This window comes from Poeciliopsis prolifica, unplaced genomic scaffold (assembly GCF_027474105.1).
Source record: "Poeciliopsis prolifica strain line A6 unplaced genomic scaffold, Auburn_PproV2 SCAFFOLD006, whole genome shotgun sequence".
NCBI classification, from domain to species: domain Eukaryota; kingdom Metazoa; phylum Chordata; class Actinopteri; order Cyprinodontiformes; family Poeciliidae; genus Poeciliopsis; species Poeciliopsis prolifica.
Window position 1 is genome coordinate 13,837,038 of NW_026562381.1, and position 12,469 is coordinate 13,849,506.

General features: G+C 36.3%; 1 protein-coding gene across 3 annotated transcripts in view; it reads left to right on the forward strand.

The window, feature by feature from the left end:
* Nucleotides 1-1,481: 1,481 nt before the first annotated feature.
* The window catches only part of htr4 (5-hydroxytryptamine receptor 4), a 133,151-nt gene continuing 122,163 nt past the window's right edge, over nt 1,482-12,469 (forward strand). For 2 of the 3 annotated variants that reach the window (XM_055030817.1, XM_055030818.1), the window contains exon 1: nt 1,482-1,899. The gene's annotated coding sequence lies outside the window, so the exon portion shown is untranslated. The remainder of the gene's footprint in view (nt 1,900-12,469) is intronic. The other variant, XM_055030816.1, reaches the window with a different exon arrangement.

Sequence of the window (12,469 nt, forward strand, 5' to 3'; positions counted from 1 at the left end):
CAGGAAGAAACTGGGACTAATGAGCCGGAGATGGGTTAGGGTTCAACAGTTTATGATAAGAGGGAGGGAACCTTTCTTTCCAACTTCTTTTAACCTGACCTGTTCAGATCTTGCTTTCATCTTATAATACCTCTGGATAGACACAAGGACATTCACTTAATTTTCAAGTATCAAAGATGTTTTCTTATGATTTCAGTGACTCTTAACAACAGACCTTGAAAAGAAAGTTACAGCAATGTAATCAAGTAAAAATACTAAACCTAAGGATTCAAACCAGGATCTATAAAGTTTTTAAGTTGTGCCTCATTACTAAAGTCTCCTCTTGCCCCACATTGCTTAATCAGTATTCTCTTAGCATGTTTGGCATAGGATTAAATGTAAAATACTGTTTTTTTTTCAAAGTCTAACACACTGTGCCACCTGGTGTTCAGGCAAGGCTGAACTAAAACTGAAGGAGAAACCGCACTGACTTTGATCTGCAAAAGGTGTCAAAGTTCCTGCTGAGAATAAAAAAAGGGGAAATGTTAATAAGATGCTTTTAAATGCATGTAAATGCTCTAATGAGCAATGCTATCTTTAATTTAAGCCCGGAGGGAAGTTTGGGGTGATTATAATTACATGTCTAATTAGACATCGTCTTATTAGAGAAACTTTTTAAACTTTTAATACTGCTACTACTGTTTATCAAGAACTTGTGAAATGCATTTTGAAAAAGTTTATTGGAATTTTTGTTGAAGAGACAAACATTCTGTGGAAGCCAACTCTTTTCCAGGGCTTTTATGTCCGTTTCAATATTTGAATGAGAAATAAAATACAATATATAGGTTGCATACGGTTTACATTTCTTCTATTAAAATGTAGACTGTGCTGCAAAAAATTCTGTTCTTTCTTTCCTTTAGTTTTTCATGTCATAAAAAAGTTGTAAAATTTTAAATATGAGCAAATCTGTTTAAGAATATGGCATGACTTTTCATAATCCAAGTCTGTACTTTTATGAGATTTGAATAACTTAAATTAAAATGTTTTGACAAACTGAATGTGTGTTTTTTTTAATCACTTGTGGCCATAAATGAACCAAACATAAATGGTTAACTACGTTACTTTGTAAAATACACAAGTTTCTCTTTTTGAACTGAATTCAAAAAAATCAATCTAACTTTTTATTCATTTATCTGCTTCATCTAAGTGTGGTTTTCTGGACACTGACTAAAATCAGCCTGCTGGCCACATGAGAACAAACTAACAGAAAGTTGCATTTTGTTGAAGATCAACAAAAATCATTCATTTCTTGTGCACTCATTGAAAGTTAAAGGTTGCCTCTATACACGTGCACAGGTCATTTCAATCAGTAGCGCGTCAGCAGGGACAGCCTCGGCCAAATGGATCGTGTTAGTTAAATGTAGTGTGTCGGTGACGGAGACTGCGAGAACGAGTGAGTGCTTCCGTTACTTCAGGGCTGAAAAAAGGAGGAGGGACTTGACCGGAGCGGTTTAATGTCTGCTGTGAGTTCACCCAAAGCGAAACGGCGTCAACTCCTCCGCAGCAGACTGTCCGGACACAATCCGCGTTCGAGGTTCTTCCAACTCTTTGGAGTGGTTTCTGCACTCCTCTTTTTACAGGGTGCCCCTGTCTCCAGAGTCCCAGCCAGCAGTGCGCTCTTCAGCTCGCCGGCTTTTTGCGCACGGACGTGTCTCCAAATTCCGCCACTCGTCTTTGCTGCGCTGCGCTCCTTCCACTCAGCTGAGCATTCCCGACCGTCAACTACAGTCGGCGGTTTCTTTCTTGTTTTGCTCTCTCTATGACTTATTTGTTGTTTTACTGAAGAGCAGCGGGGTTTTGGCTCATGGGCATTTAGTGTCGTGACATGCTTTCGGGACCCGGCGCCTTCACAGAGAAATGGTGAGTGAACTTCTTTCTGCCAGGCATTTCTGTGCCCGCTTCCAGTTTGTTTATGTTCTGCGTGAAAAGGTGAACCCTTCAGATAAACTGTCGCTCACACACCAAAGAACGCGTTACCTCCACCTGTCGTGCAACCACTTTTAGAGTGTCGGAATTCCCAAATGAATGACGATATTAGGAATACAGAAAATTTGATTTCTTAATTTTTTTTTTTATACCTCTGTGTTTCACCAGGTCTAATTCAGGTGTTTATAATCCATAAGTATTTTTTTTTTTATTCAGAAGGATTTGGTGGATAATCCCCCACAACGTTGTGGTGTTTGTTGCCAAGTTTCATTTCACTTTCACTGTGAAATGCACCAAAACAGTCTAAATCTAATTCCACGTTTTCCATACATTTGATCACTGCACATCCAGGCGGACTTGTAGCTACCCTTTTAAATGCATCAATGATCCATTGATAAGGAGGGAAGTGGATACATAGACGGAGTGAACTGTCACATGCGTGTCACAGCCAGTATTTTCAATTATGTTCAACATTTGAGTAATGGATAGTTTAATGTGTAGGTAATTTGGCTGGAATTGTATTACAAGTTTGATCATGACAGGTTACAGTAGAGCATTCATCAAGTTTTGATTGTCAAGCTGACAAGAAATTACCCACGTTTGAATGAAACGTGGGTAATTTGGGCTGTGGAGGTCAGTCATTTTTAAATGTTATTTAGAAACTGAGTATGAGGTTCTGTGATTTTATAGTTGGAATTCATCACTCTCTTACAACAGTTTTGCCTTCTCTGTGTGCAAACGTTTTCACAATGACTTGTGCGAAGGCCTGTGATAGCAATCTTTTATGTAATATTTATGGTCTAATCCTGCAGACAATCCATTTTCTATCGATCAAAGGTTGAGGTACAATGTGTCGTTTCATTGGCTCAGATGTTGATTGGAGGATCACAGTTTTATAATTTACAGTTTACAGTCTGGAGCTTGCCCTGAACAACCCTTCTAGATGAGCTGGAGAGCAGCCAAACTGCAATTTTACACACAGATGACTCCAGGTGTTAGTTAGTATAGGGGATAGATCTCCTTCGACAAGATTTTGTTTTTCATGTGATACTGTTGAGCAAAGAAAATTTACCACTTTCTACCTTTCTTGCTTAGGAGACAGCTCTGCAATAAATGCATCTGATTGTGAAAGTCCCTTAGACACAGTTCAATATAGAACAGCTGCAGTTATCAGATGTGACTGCGATTGTATTCATTATTGTAACTATTCTTTGCTGTGGCATTTGTGAATTACTGATGGCATACTGGTACCATGAGCTTCCTATTTTCTATTTTTATGCCATTTAAAAAATATATATATTTGCAATTAAATAAATGAAAAATCTTGACATCAAATATATTCCAGAAAATAGCAAAAAAGTGAAATTTTACAGAGATCTATTTTTGACAGCCTATAAAAATTAAGTGAAATATTGTGCTCTGCAAAATCTTTGAGGCATTTTGTTGTAATTTTTAATGTTTTATGTTATGTGGTTAACTATGAGCTGACCCACTGTAAGAGTTTATACTGCATCCACCTTTGAATCCCTGCAGGGGAATTCTAAGCAGTTATGGAAAGTACAGTGCTGTGTATAGTGGCTGTCTGTTTCTGTGGGGATGATGCCAATGGGTCGCACTCAGAAAACATACAGATGCATCTCCAGTGGCAAAACCTTTATTGGCTTGTTTTTGGTTGGGTAATGTTTGTGATTCATTATTACAAATAAACCTAAGCTTGTTGAAAATATAGATGGAGTTGTAGTTGGCATAAGACTGTAATTTTTATTCATCAACCATTCCCTGAATGTCTGGTACAGGAGATTCAAGTATTTCTCAAATATGCATGAATTAAAGCAACATTCCAGGTATGTTTTTGATGAGGAAACAACATTAAAACATAATATCAAGCTTTAAAAAGCCTTTGCCCCCTTTGATCCTGTCAAAGTATGATTCCTGAACCTAACATCTAGTTACTGACATGTTTTATTACAATGTGGAGACCATTGGTTCTTCCAGTGGTGGGTGAGGATATTCTTCTAGCTAAAGTCTTCATTGACAAAGTAAACAATAATGCCTTGTCTTCATGCCCCTAAACAGTAGCTACAACTCAAACTTACCCTACTTATCTACAACAAATGGTAAATTATGTCACAAGATGGCAGGTTTTGCCGAGGCAGGTTATGATTTTAATACCCAAAAAGAACGATGAAGGAATTTTAAAGCCACTAATTGAGTGTCTAAAGTTGTTCCTGTTATTCATCTGCAAAGTAAATAAATTCAATTCAATTAGGGGAGAGCTCTAAAGAGCTGCAATATGGTTGTGTGTACACGTGTGTGTGCGTGTGTTTGAAAATGAAAAACTGTACAGACTGCATATCAGCATTCTGGCTGCATATCAGTCTGAATGCTGATATGCAGTTTTTCTTATCTTATTTATATCAACATGCAAGATTTAAGTTGGAACGATTTGCTCTTTATACTAAAATGCACATTGTTTGTCTGGAATCAGTATGAAGCAACAGGGTTTAACCAGGATGCGTTACCATGTTGTTGTATAGAACTGTCAATATAGTTTGATGCTAAGTGGTTTGGTAACATGCAGTCTGGTACACATTGTATAGAACAACAAGAAACTTTGATTGCAGGGCAGAAAGTCCAGAATGTCAGTTAATGTGCTGACACTCAGTAGTTTGTTATTACATACATGAAGGGGCAGAATAACTCTGCATGCAGGGTAGATGATGTAAATATGAGGCTAACGAGGCTGGAGAGAGCCACAACAACACTGCAGATGGTGACTGGTGGTGGACTTTATACAATGATGCTCCTACTTTGTTTTGATAATGACTTTATATTGCAGCTATGAAAGACATTTGTGATGCTGTTTATGATAAAGATTTTCTTACATGCATAATACCAACCTGATGTTTGATTTGCGTGAATTATCAAGTCCCGCTATCTTTTGCTGAGTCATCTACTAGCTTCTGGCATCAGTCTGACTGAAAGTTTTACCACTTCTCTTGGTGGAATTTTAGTTAATTTTATTTGTTAGGTTTTCTGGCACAAACCTTAACACATTTTAAATGGGGCAGGGCTTTAGGAAGGGTACATTTACTGCTTTTCATCAAATAAACAGAAATGGTTCATGACGTCACAGAATATCAAAATTATTAATAAAAGAGAGAGAATGTTGTACTGAAGTGGCAGTCCATGATGCAATATGGAAATGGAATATACAAACCATAAAAATGGCTTTAAAGCCCTAAGTACTTTTCCCAGAACTGAGGAGGAAATGCAGCTGAAAGAAACTGGTATTAAGGTGTCCTCCTCGCAGAGACCGCCGTAAAAAAGGGTATTATTTTGTATCTCTGCTGATTCCTTGTTCACTTTTGTGTTAATCAGCTCCGCTTCTGCTTGGCCTTCTGTGAATTGACCAGCTGCATCTGCAGTCACAATTTCTCATATAATAAGAGTCTTGTTTGACATGAACTTGTGTTTGGTTTATAGATATGCTGCTTGCTTTCCTTATCGCTCTCTTGTTTAAGGAATTTTACAATATAAAGAAGGTTTTCAGTAGGAATAAATTAATAGTTTATTTTTCTGATCAATTTTTTGGGGTTGATCTGACAAAGTTGCGACCAGCACAGCAGTAATGGTAACAGAAGAGTCTGTCTCAGTATACTGTCTCATTATACAAAATACTTTCTTTGCGTGCAGATGTAACAATATGCATTTAAAGTGCTAGTAGTACATTAAAACATAGTAGTTATTTCTTGGGTTGAAAATTGGGGTTTTGAGCAATTGTATTTTCACATCAAGCAACTCCTGGAACATTTCTCTTGTAACTCAATTTTTTGGAGTGCACAGATAAAAACTTTATCTGAAGTTGGTAGATGTTTGCAGGAATGGGTGGGTTGAAATGTCATCACAAAAGACTGATAAAAGTAGTCTTGATTCCAGTTCTTTTATTGTTCAGTTTGACAGTGAGCTCATGTTTGTTGCCTCCAGTGTGGGTGGGTGGCACTGTTTCTGTCTCTTTCACGGTTTCATTTTAAACTCTGCCACAAACTTTCAAGTCAAGGAGACATCTCGTTTTGCCAAATTTGTGAGGAAAAATCTTCCATTGAAAAGGAAAATGCCTTTTTGTTGTTATATTTTGACTTAAATTTTACAATAATTTGTTTTTTAACAGTTCTGCTGTGGAGGGTGAGGCCCAAGGTTTAATAAACAAAGGTTGTGGTCTATTGCTGAATTATCAATAATTTTCAATGCCAGTCACTCTGTGACAAACCTGACAAAGATTTTGCTTTGTTATTGTTGGTGATAACAGTGATAGGAGCTTGCCCCATAATCGGTGGGTTGCTGGTTTGAATCTCTGCTCCATCTGTCTCCGTTGTTGTGTCTTTTGCATATACTTCACTGGCCTTGTCCGCTGGTGGTTTTCAGAGGGCCCGGTGGTGCTGGTGCATGCCAACCTCACCCTGATATGAGGCTCGGGTCTGACAGACTGCCCCAGACCAGCTGTGGCTATTATCCAGTAGCTTTCTACTTGCAGTGTAGAAATATGTGAATTACTGACTGTAGTGTGACACACTTTGGGATCCTCTGGATATGAAAGAGTTATACAAGTATAGCCCATTTATCATTTTTTGCTGCTTATTTTGCTTCAAAATGGAGATATAAATAATTAGAGGCTTGCATTTTAAATGCATCGTGGAGGAAAGACACTGATATGAGGAAGGAGTCAGTTGCTTATTCTGGTGGAAACATAAATAATTGACTATCTGCACAGGATCAATAGTCACTTTCTTTACTTCCCACATACCAATGTCTTAACTGCAATTCTATATTTCTATGACAATTCTGTGTAACACATCTGGCACTACATCTGCTGTGTCCCAAGGAGCTACTCTGGTTAATCTACTGCATTAAATTCACAATCAACTGCAGTGTCTGCACTTTGATAAAATGCATTTTCAGCACCTGCCAGGATTTCATTGGCACGACCCATATAGGTGACAAGAATATGAAGGGAGTTTTGTGATCAGAAATTTGAGTAATTTTGCAATAGCTCCCATCAGGTTTAACTTTATACAATTCAGGGTTCTCTTAAATGCATATTCTGTGAGATCTTAAAGGGGTGAAAATTCAACAAAATCTTCACTTTAAACTGTTGGCATTCTGCACTTCAAGATGTGTAGAAGTTATTAACACAATCTAAACAACTTTACACTTTATTTTGATGAGTCAAAGTGAAATGCTGCCATCAACAAAAATACAATATAATATAAAAATCATCATCAACAGAATGAAGCTTGTAAATATATTGACATTTAAAGTCCAGTTGAAAAAAAAAAAATATATATAGCTTACTGCTTGCAAAGAAAATGCGCTTTGGTCCTCAATAGGTGCAATTGATTTTTAAATCCATGTGAAAACATAATATACATTATTCTTACCTAAAGTTTTTGCAATACAGTGGCTTAAAATATTTTATGGGGGACATTTTTTTAAAAGTGACAACCCAATATTAAATTGTTCAAAAAATAAAAGAACAAGCTAATATGTCAAATGATTTGAGTTTTTTTTGCCAATCTTTTACAAATCAGCTCCTTTATTCCTTTATATAGACAATGAGACGTGTTTTTATCTGGTTTTTAGACAAAATACAGAAAGGAAATTGAGCAAAAAAAAAAAGTTGGAATGAATTTAGTAGAAGTTTAGTGTTTGTGTTGACTGCTTTCTTGAAATCTGATAGAAGAGAGAGGATTGGCTTCACAGTAGCAAATGTAGCATACAATCCTTTCTGTGCCATTGTCTGAGTGACCATTATTATCGCTCCAGTCGCCAAGAGTGCAGTTATTTCCTAGAGCAGCGAAGGGTGGATGCTCATGGCAAAACAATAATGTGTCTCACCAGAGAGCAAGAAGGCTACAGAGACATTCCCATTAAGCCTAGCAGTCCCAGTTTAGAGTCTGTCAGAAGCATTGCAGATATGAGAGAAATGAGACCAATCTCGGCTCCAACGCAACCTATGAATGGATTGATTCTATTCTCCAGGCTGTTCAGTTTTCTTTTGGTGGAAAATTCAGATTTTTGCCATACTTCTATTGTCGTTTGTCCTTTTAATGATGTGATGATGAACAAGCATGATACTAACAGCAAACTTCTACCAGTAGTGAAAAGGTTGAGTAAGGATATTCTCTGAAATTTAAATAAATATGATTAATGCTTCTGAGAAATTATGAATGCATACAAGCTATATAATTTAGATTAACATCAACAAGGCTGCTGGAATTCTCCCACTTTTGAACATCATTTGTTTAGTTTGATTACATTGCTGGGAAAACTGTTTTTGCTCATTAAACTAGTCCATGTAGTTGAGATTATTTCTGCCTGTAATGCACTGACAATGTACTTATACTCTTATCAACCATTTATCATTTTGCTGTAGAGAAACACATAATGAAAGCACCGAAGTGCATCAGAAATGTAGAACATTTAAAATACCAGAATGTTTTGTTAAGTGTACTTAATTAACGGGATTTCATTGAAATATTGAATGGATTAATACTAGCTTAGTTTTTCTTGGAAGTATTTCTTCAGAATATTTCCAGATTTCACAACAAATATTTTGAGTGAAATGTCATTACCTGCAAACATAGAAGACAATCCTGACTTTTTCTTAAAAATTATGCAAGTCATTCTTGTTTTGTGTGTGTGTAATTAAAAAGCGTCATATGAAATGGGACATGAATTTAATTTAAGCACTTTTTTTAAAAGAATAACACTACACTCTAAAAATAATCCAGATTCATGATACAACAATAATGTATAGGGTTAATTTTACTAACACTGTATTTCCACGAACGGTTTTCCAGATTCTCAAAGGAATTCAAGAAGAGCATTGCAGTTGCAATGAAGAAGACTTTACATTGTGTTTTGGCCAGTGGAGCCACTGGCCAAAATCACAACTTAATCAAACTGGACCGATCAACGAGCACCAATGCAGTCTCCTTCTGAGTAGTTTGCTTTGGAATAATAATACCATTAATGTAAAGCTTGCTCAGCATTGGCATCAGGGGGACATAAAACAATTTGCATGCACAATAAGTAAAAGACTTTTGGAGGGCAGTCATGGAACAGAAAGAAAAGCAGAACAGCCATCTCTAAGACAAACATCAAAGGCAGACTGAAATTCTGCAAAAGGTACAAAGAACTGGTAGAAAACTGGGGCAAATTAATTTTTAACATAAAATCATTAATCTGATTGTTTGGTACACCTGAAAATGTACAGACTTCTCATGAACACTAACATAAAACATGCTGGTGTCACAAAAGTGACAGAAGAGGTTTTTTTTTGTAGAAACAAAAAAATGCTAAAAATAGTAAACACAATATGTGCATTACATCACTTGGCCCAGCTAAAACATTTAAGATGTAATACATGTTGCACTGTTTTGAGTGGAACACTAGGCCAGATTCCCACAATCACCAAATTGTTACATGGCTGAACATCTCTGATGTGTTTTTGAGAAGATAAATAACCACTTCCTCTTTCTATCATCTCTGAGTTAGCTTGAATATGTTATGCTTGATGAAAAGATTAAAACTCCCTGGAGCCACTGGCCAAAATCACAACTTAATCAAACCGAGAACATAATTTAAACGTGTCATTTGAGGATTTGTAAATGTGATAAATCGATTTTGCCAAGATTTAGCTTGAGATACTAGCGGTAATCTTCTGATTAACGTTCACTACAGCTTCACATGCAGAGGATGCGATTTGCATGTTGTTGAGCAGAGTCAAAATGTTAAACTCTCTCCCTGGTCCTCTGTTGTCTGTATTAGAGCAGCTGAATAGGGGTAATTAGCTCTATTCAATGGCTGTCAGATTGGCCTCTGAATGGAGCCTCAATGAGCCACACTCAATGCCTAGTATAACGAATCTGAATCAAAGCTCCCCAACATAATGCATTAGAAAAAAACTGCAGAAAATTAAGATTTTTTTTCTTTTTTTTAATATAGCTCCTGTTCAAGGCATAACCAGGACATTAAGTCATAGAAATATAAACAGAACATGACAGAAAACCTTTATGTTCTGCGTGGAGCCACTTACAGCCATTATATGTTCTTTGGAGCACTCTGGATGAAATGTGTGAAGCGTAGGTGAGCCACTACAAAACACTTCAAAAGTTGCATGTAAGCTGCGACAGACACTTTTATAAACATACCTCCAGACATATTTTTGTAAATGTTTTCAGAACTAATGTATACAGATGGGACTTAAATGGCCCAGGCATAAATTATAAAAGTAATATATCTTATGCTCTAATACTTGCAACATGTAAACACAATTATCAAGTAGTCAAGCTTTTTGCCGGAGCATCTGTTCCAACGCATGAATGATCTGGGTTATAACTGCTTGAATTATTGTCAGAAGTGAAATGGAAGAATGCAGATGTTCACTGTAGAAAGCTATCATTCACAGTTTTATTGTGCAAGTAGCTGAAGTGAAAGAAATATGCAAAACATATATCATAATATAGCAGCTCGTTTGGAACGTGGTATTTGTTGGCTGCTATTTTTAATCCTGATCAGTCAAGGGTTAGAAAAAACAAAGGACAGTTTTCAAATGATGAATGCACTTCATACGGGAAAAAAGTTACCAAACCAATGAATTTATTTTTTTCTGCGATTAGTGGCAATGCCAGCTGTAAAAGCCTTTGCACTGCTGATATGTTTTAATTTACTAATGGCATTTGATTTTAGACTTTGACTAGGCCAGCTGAAAACCTTAACTTTTCTTGGCTTTGGGATTATTCTATGCTGTACAATGTGTTTTATGCCAGATATTACAGAATGCAAACCTTGCTTTATTACATGTGAAAACTAGGCTTTGGATTTTAAATAATTCATCACATAGATGTTAAGATGTTCAAAATCTTATCTCAATTAATTGCATATTTTTACATGCAAAAGGTCAGAGTGGAGCTTTTGTCTGTTTCTGGTATAAACGTGACACACAAACAACAAATGCAAACAACAACGATGGGTGACACGTTTGCTTCTCTTGGCCCAGCAAGGGTTAATTATTTCTTCAAAAAATGACCTGGAATGATCCTGGAAATTACTTGTCCTGTTCAAAGCTATTAAAGGCTCAATTACCACCACAATGCACAACCTGTTCCAGCAGGACAAATGTCCCTGATGCTGATGTCAGAATCAAAAAGTTTTCAAATAAGTTAAGGAAAGCTAATATGTATATAGCACTTTGTACCAATCTGATGGTTGAATGACCTAAATAACAGATTAAAATTAATAAACATCTTTGATGTTGTTCTTATGTGATTTCTTTTTTATTCAATGATTTAGCATCAAAAATGTTTTTTTTAATTGAGAATGCTTATTGTGTCAATATGTTTTTAGAGTCCCACCACCAGCTAAAATATGGCCAGCATCAAAAAATATTGAAAAGGAGAAAACCAGAAGAGCCTGTGAAAAATACAGAACATGTATGTCACTCAGAGAGGAAAAAAACAACAATGAGAAGCATTGATCTAAAGCTAAAATGTTTGGAAAACCTACACAATGCATCTGAATTCATTGAAAGGCAAAGAAAAGAGACATAAAGAGAAATACAAACCTACAAAGGCAGACACAGAGGACAAGCAGCATAGAAGTAGAAGTAAACCAACATACACTTTTAATTTTGGTCATCTGAAACACATTTACGTAGTTAAATAGTTTGTTTATAGATTGTTACAAAATGTTCTCCAATTCCTAGCAAACTTTTCATATATTTAATATGTATTTGAATATCTAATATATGAAAAGTATGCTGTACAAAACTTTTTTCTATATCATGGATGCATTTGTTTTTTGTCTCCAGGGAAACTATATCTTGAACAAATGTCCTAAGTGACATTTGTGTAGAGATGCAAGCAATCAAAGCATTAACCTTGTGAACTGGTGCAATTTGTTTAAGACATTAGGAATTTCATAAATGCTGTTGCAGGTCTGTTGTTTTAGAGAGTTTGATAGTTTGCACACTCTGTCCTCGGAGGCCAAGCAGTTGCAAAGTTCATGCCAAATAATTTATGTGTGCAAAAGAATTATGGCAGCTATGAGAGTCCAGTTCAAAATGGGAATCCAATCTGAAACACAGAGGAACACATTTAATCCTAGAATTAAATGTGATTGAAAGTGAAAGCTGTGCTGGTTGGGTTTAGGCTATGCAGTTAAGGCTATGCTGTCAGATGCAGTGGGAAAAAAAACAACAAAACTTCACAAGACTGATGCTCTAAGCATGGCGTAGACATGGAGTCAGAGCATAAAAATGCAAAAAGCATGATAGAGTTTTTTTCCCCGTGTGTGGCTACTATTGCCTTTGTTGAAGGCTTAAAAGATAATTCCCTTGCAACTTTTTAAAATTTTCTTCAGACAAGTTCAATTTCAAATCCAGTCAATGTGGGCGGATCTGTTGCTTTGTCCAAAGATGATACAATTATAAAATGTAAGAGTA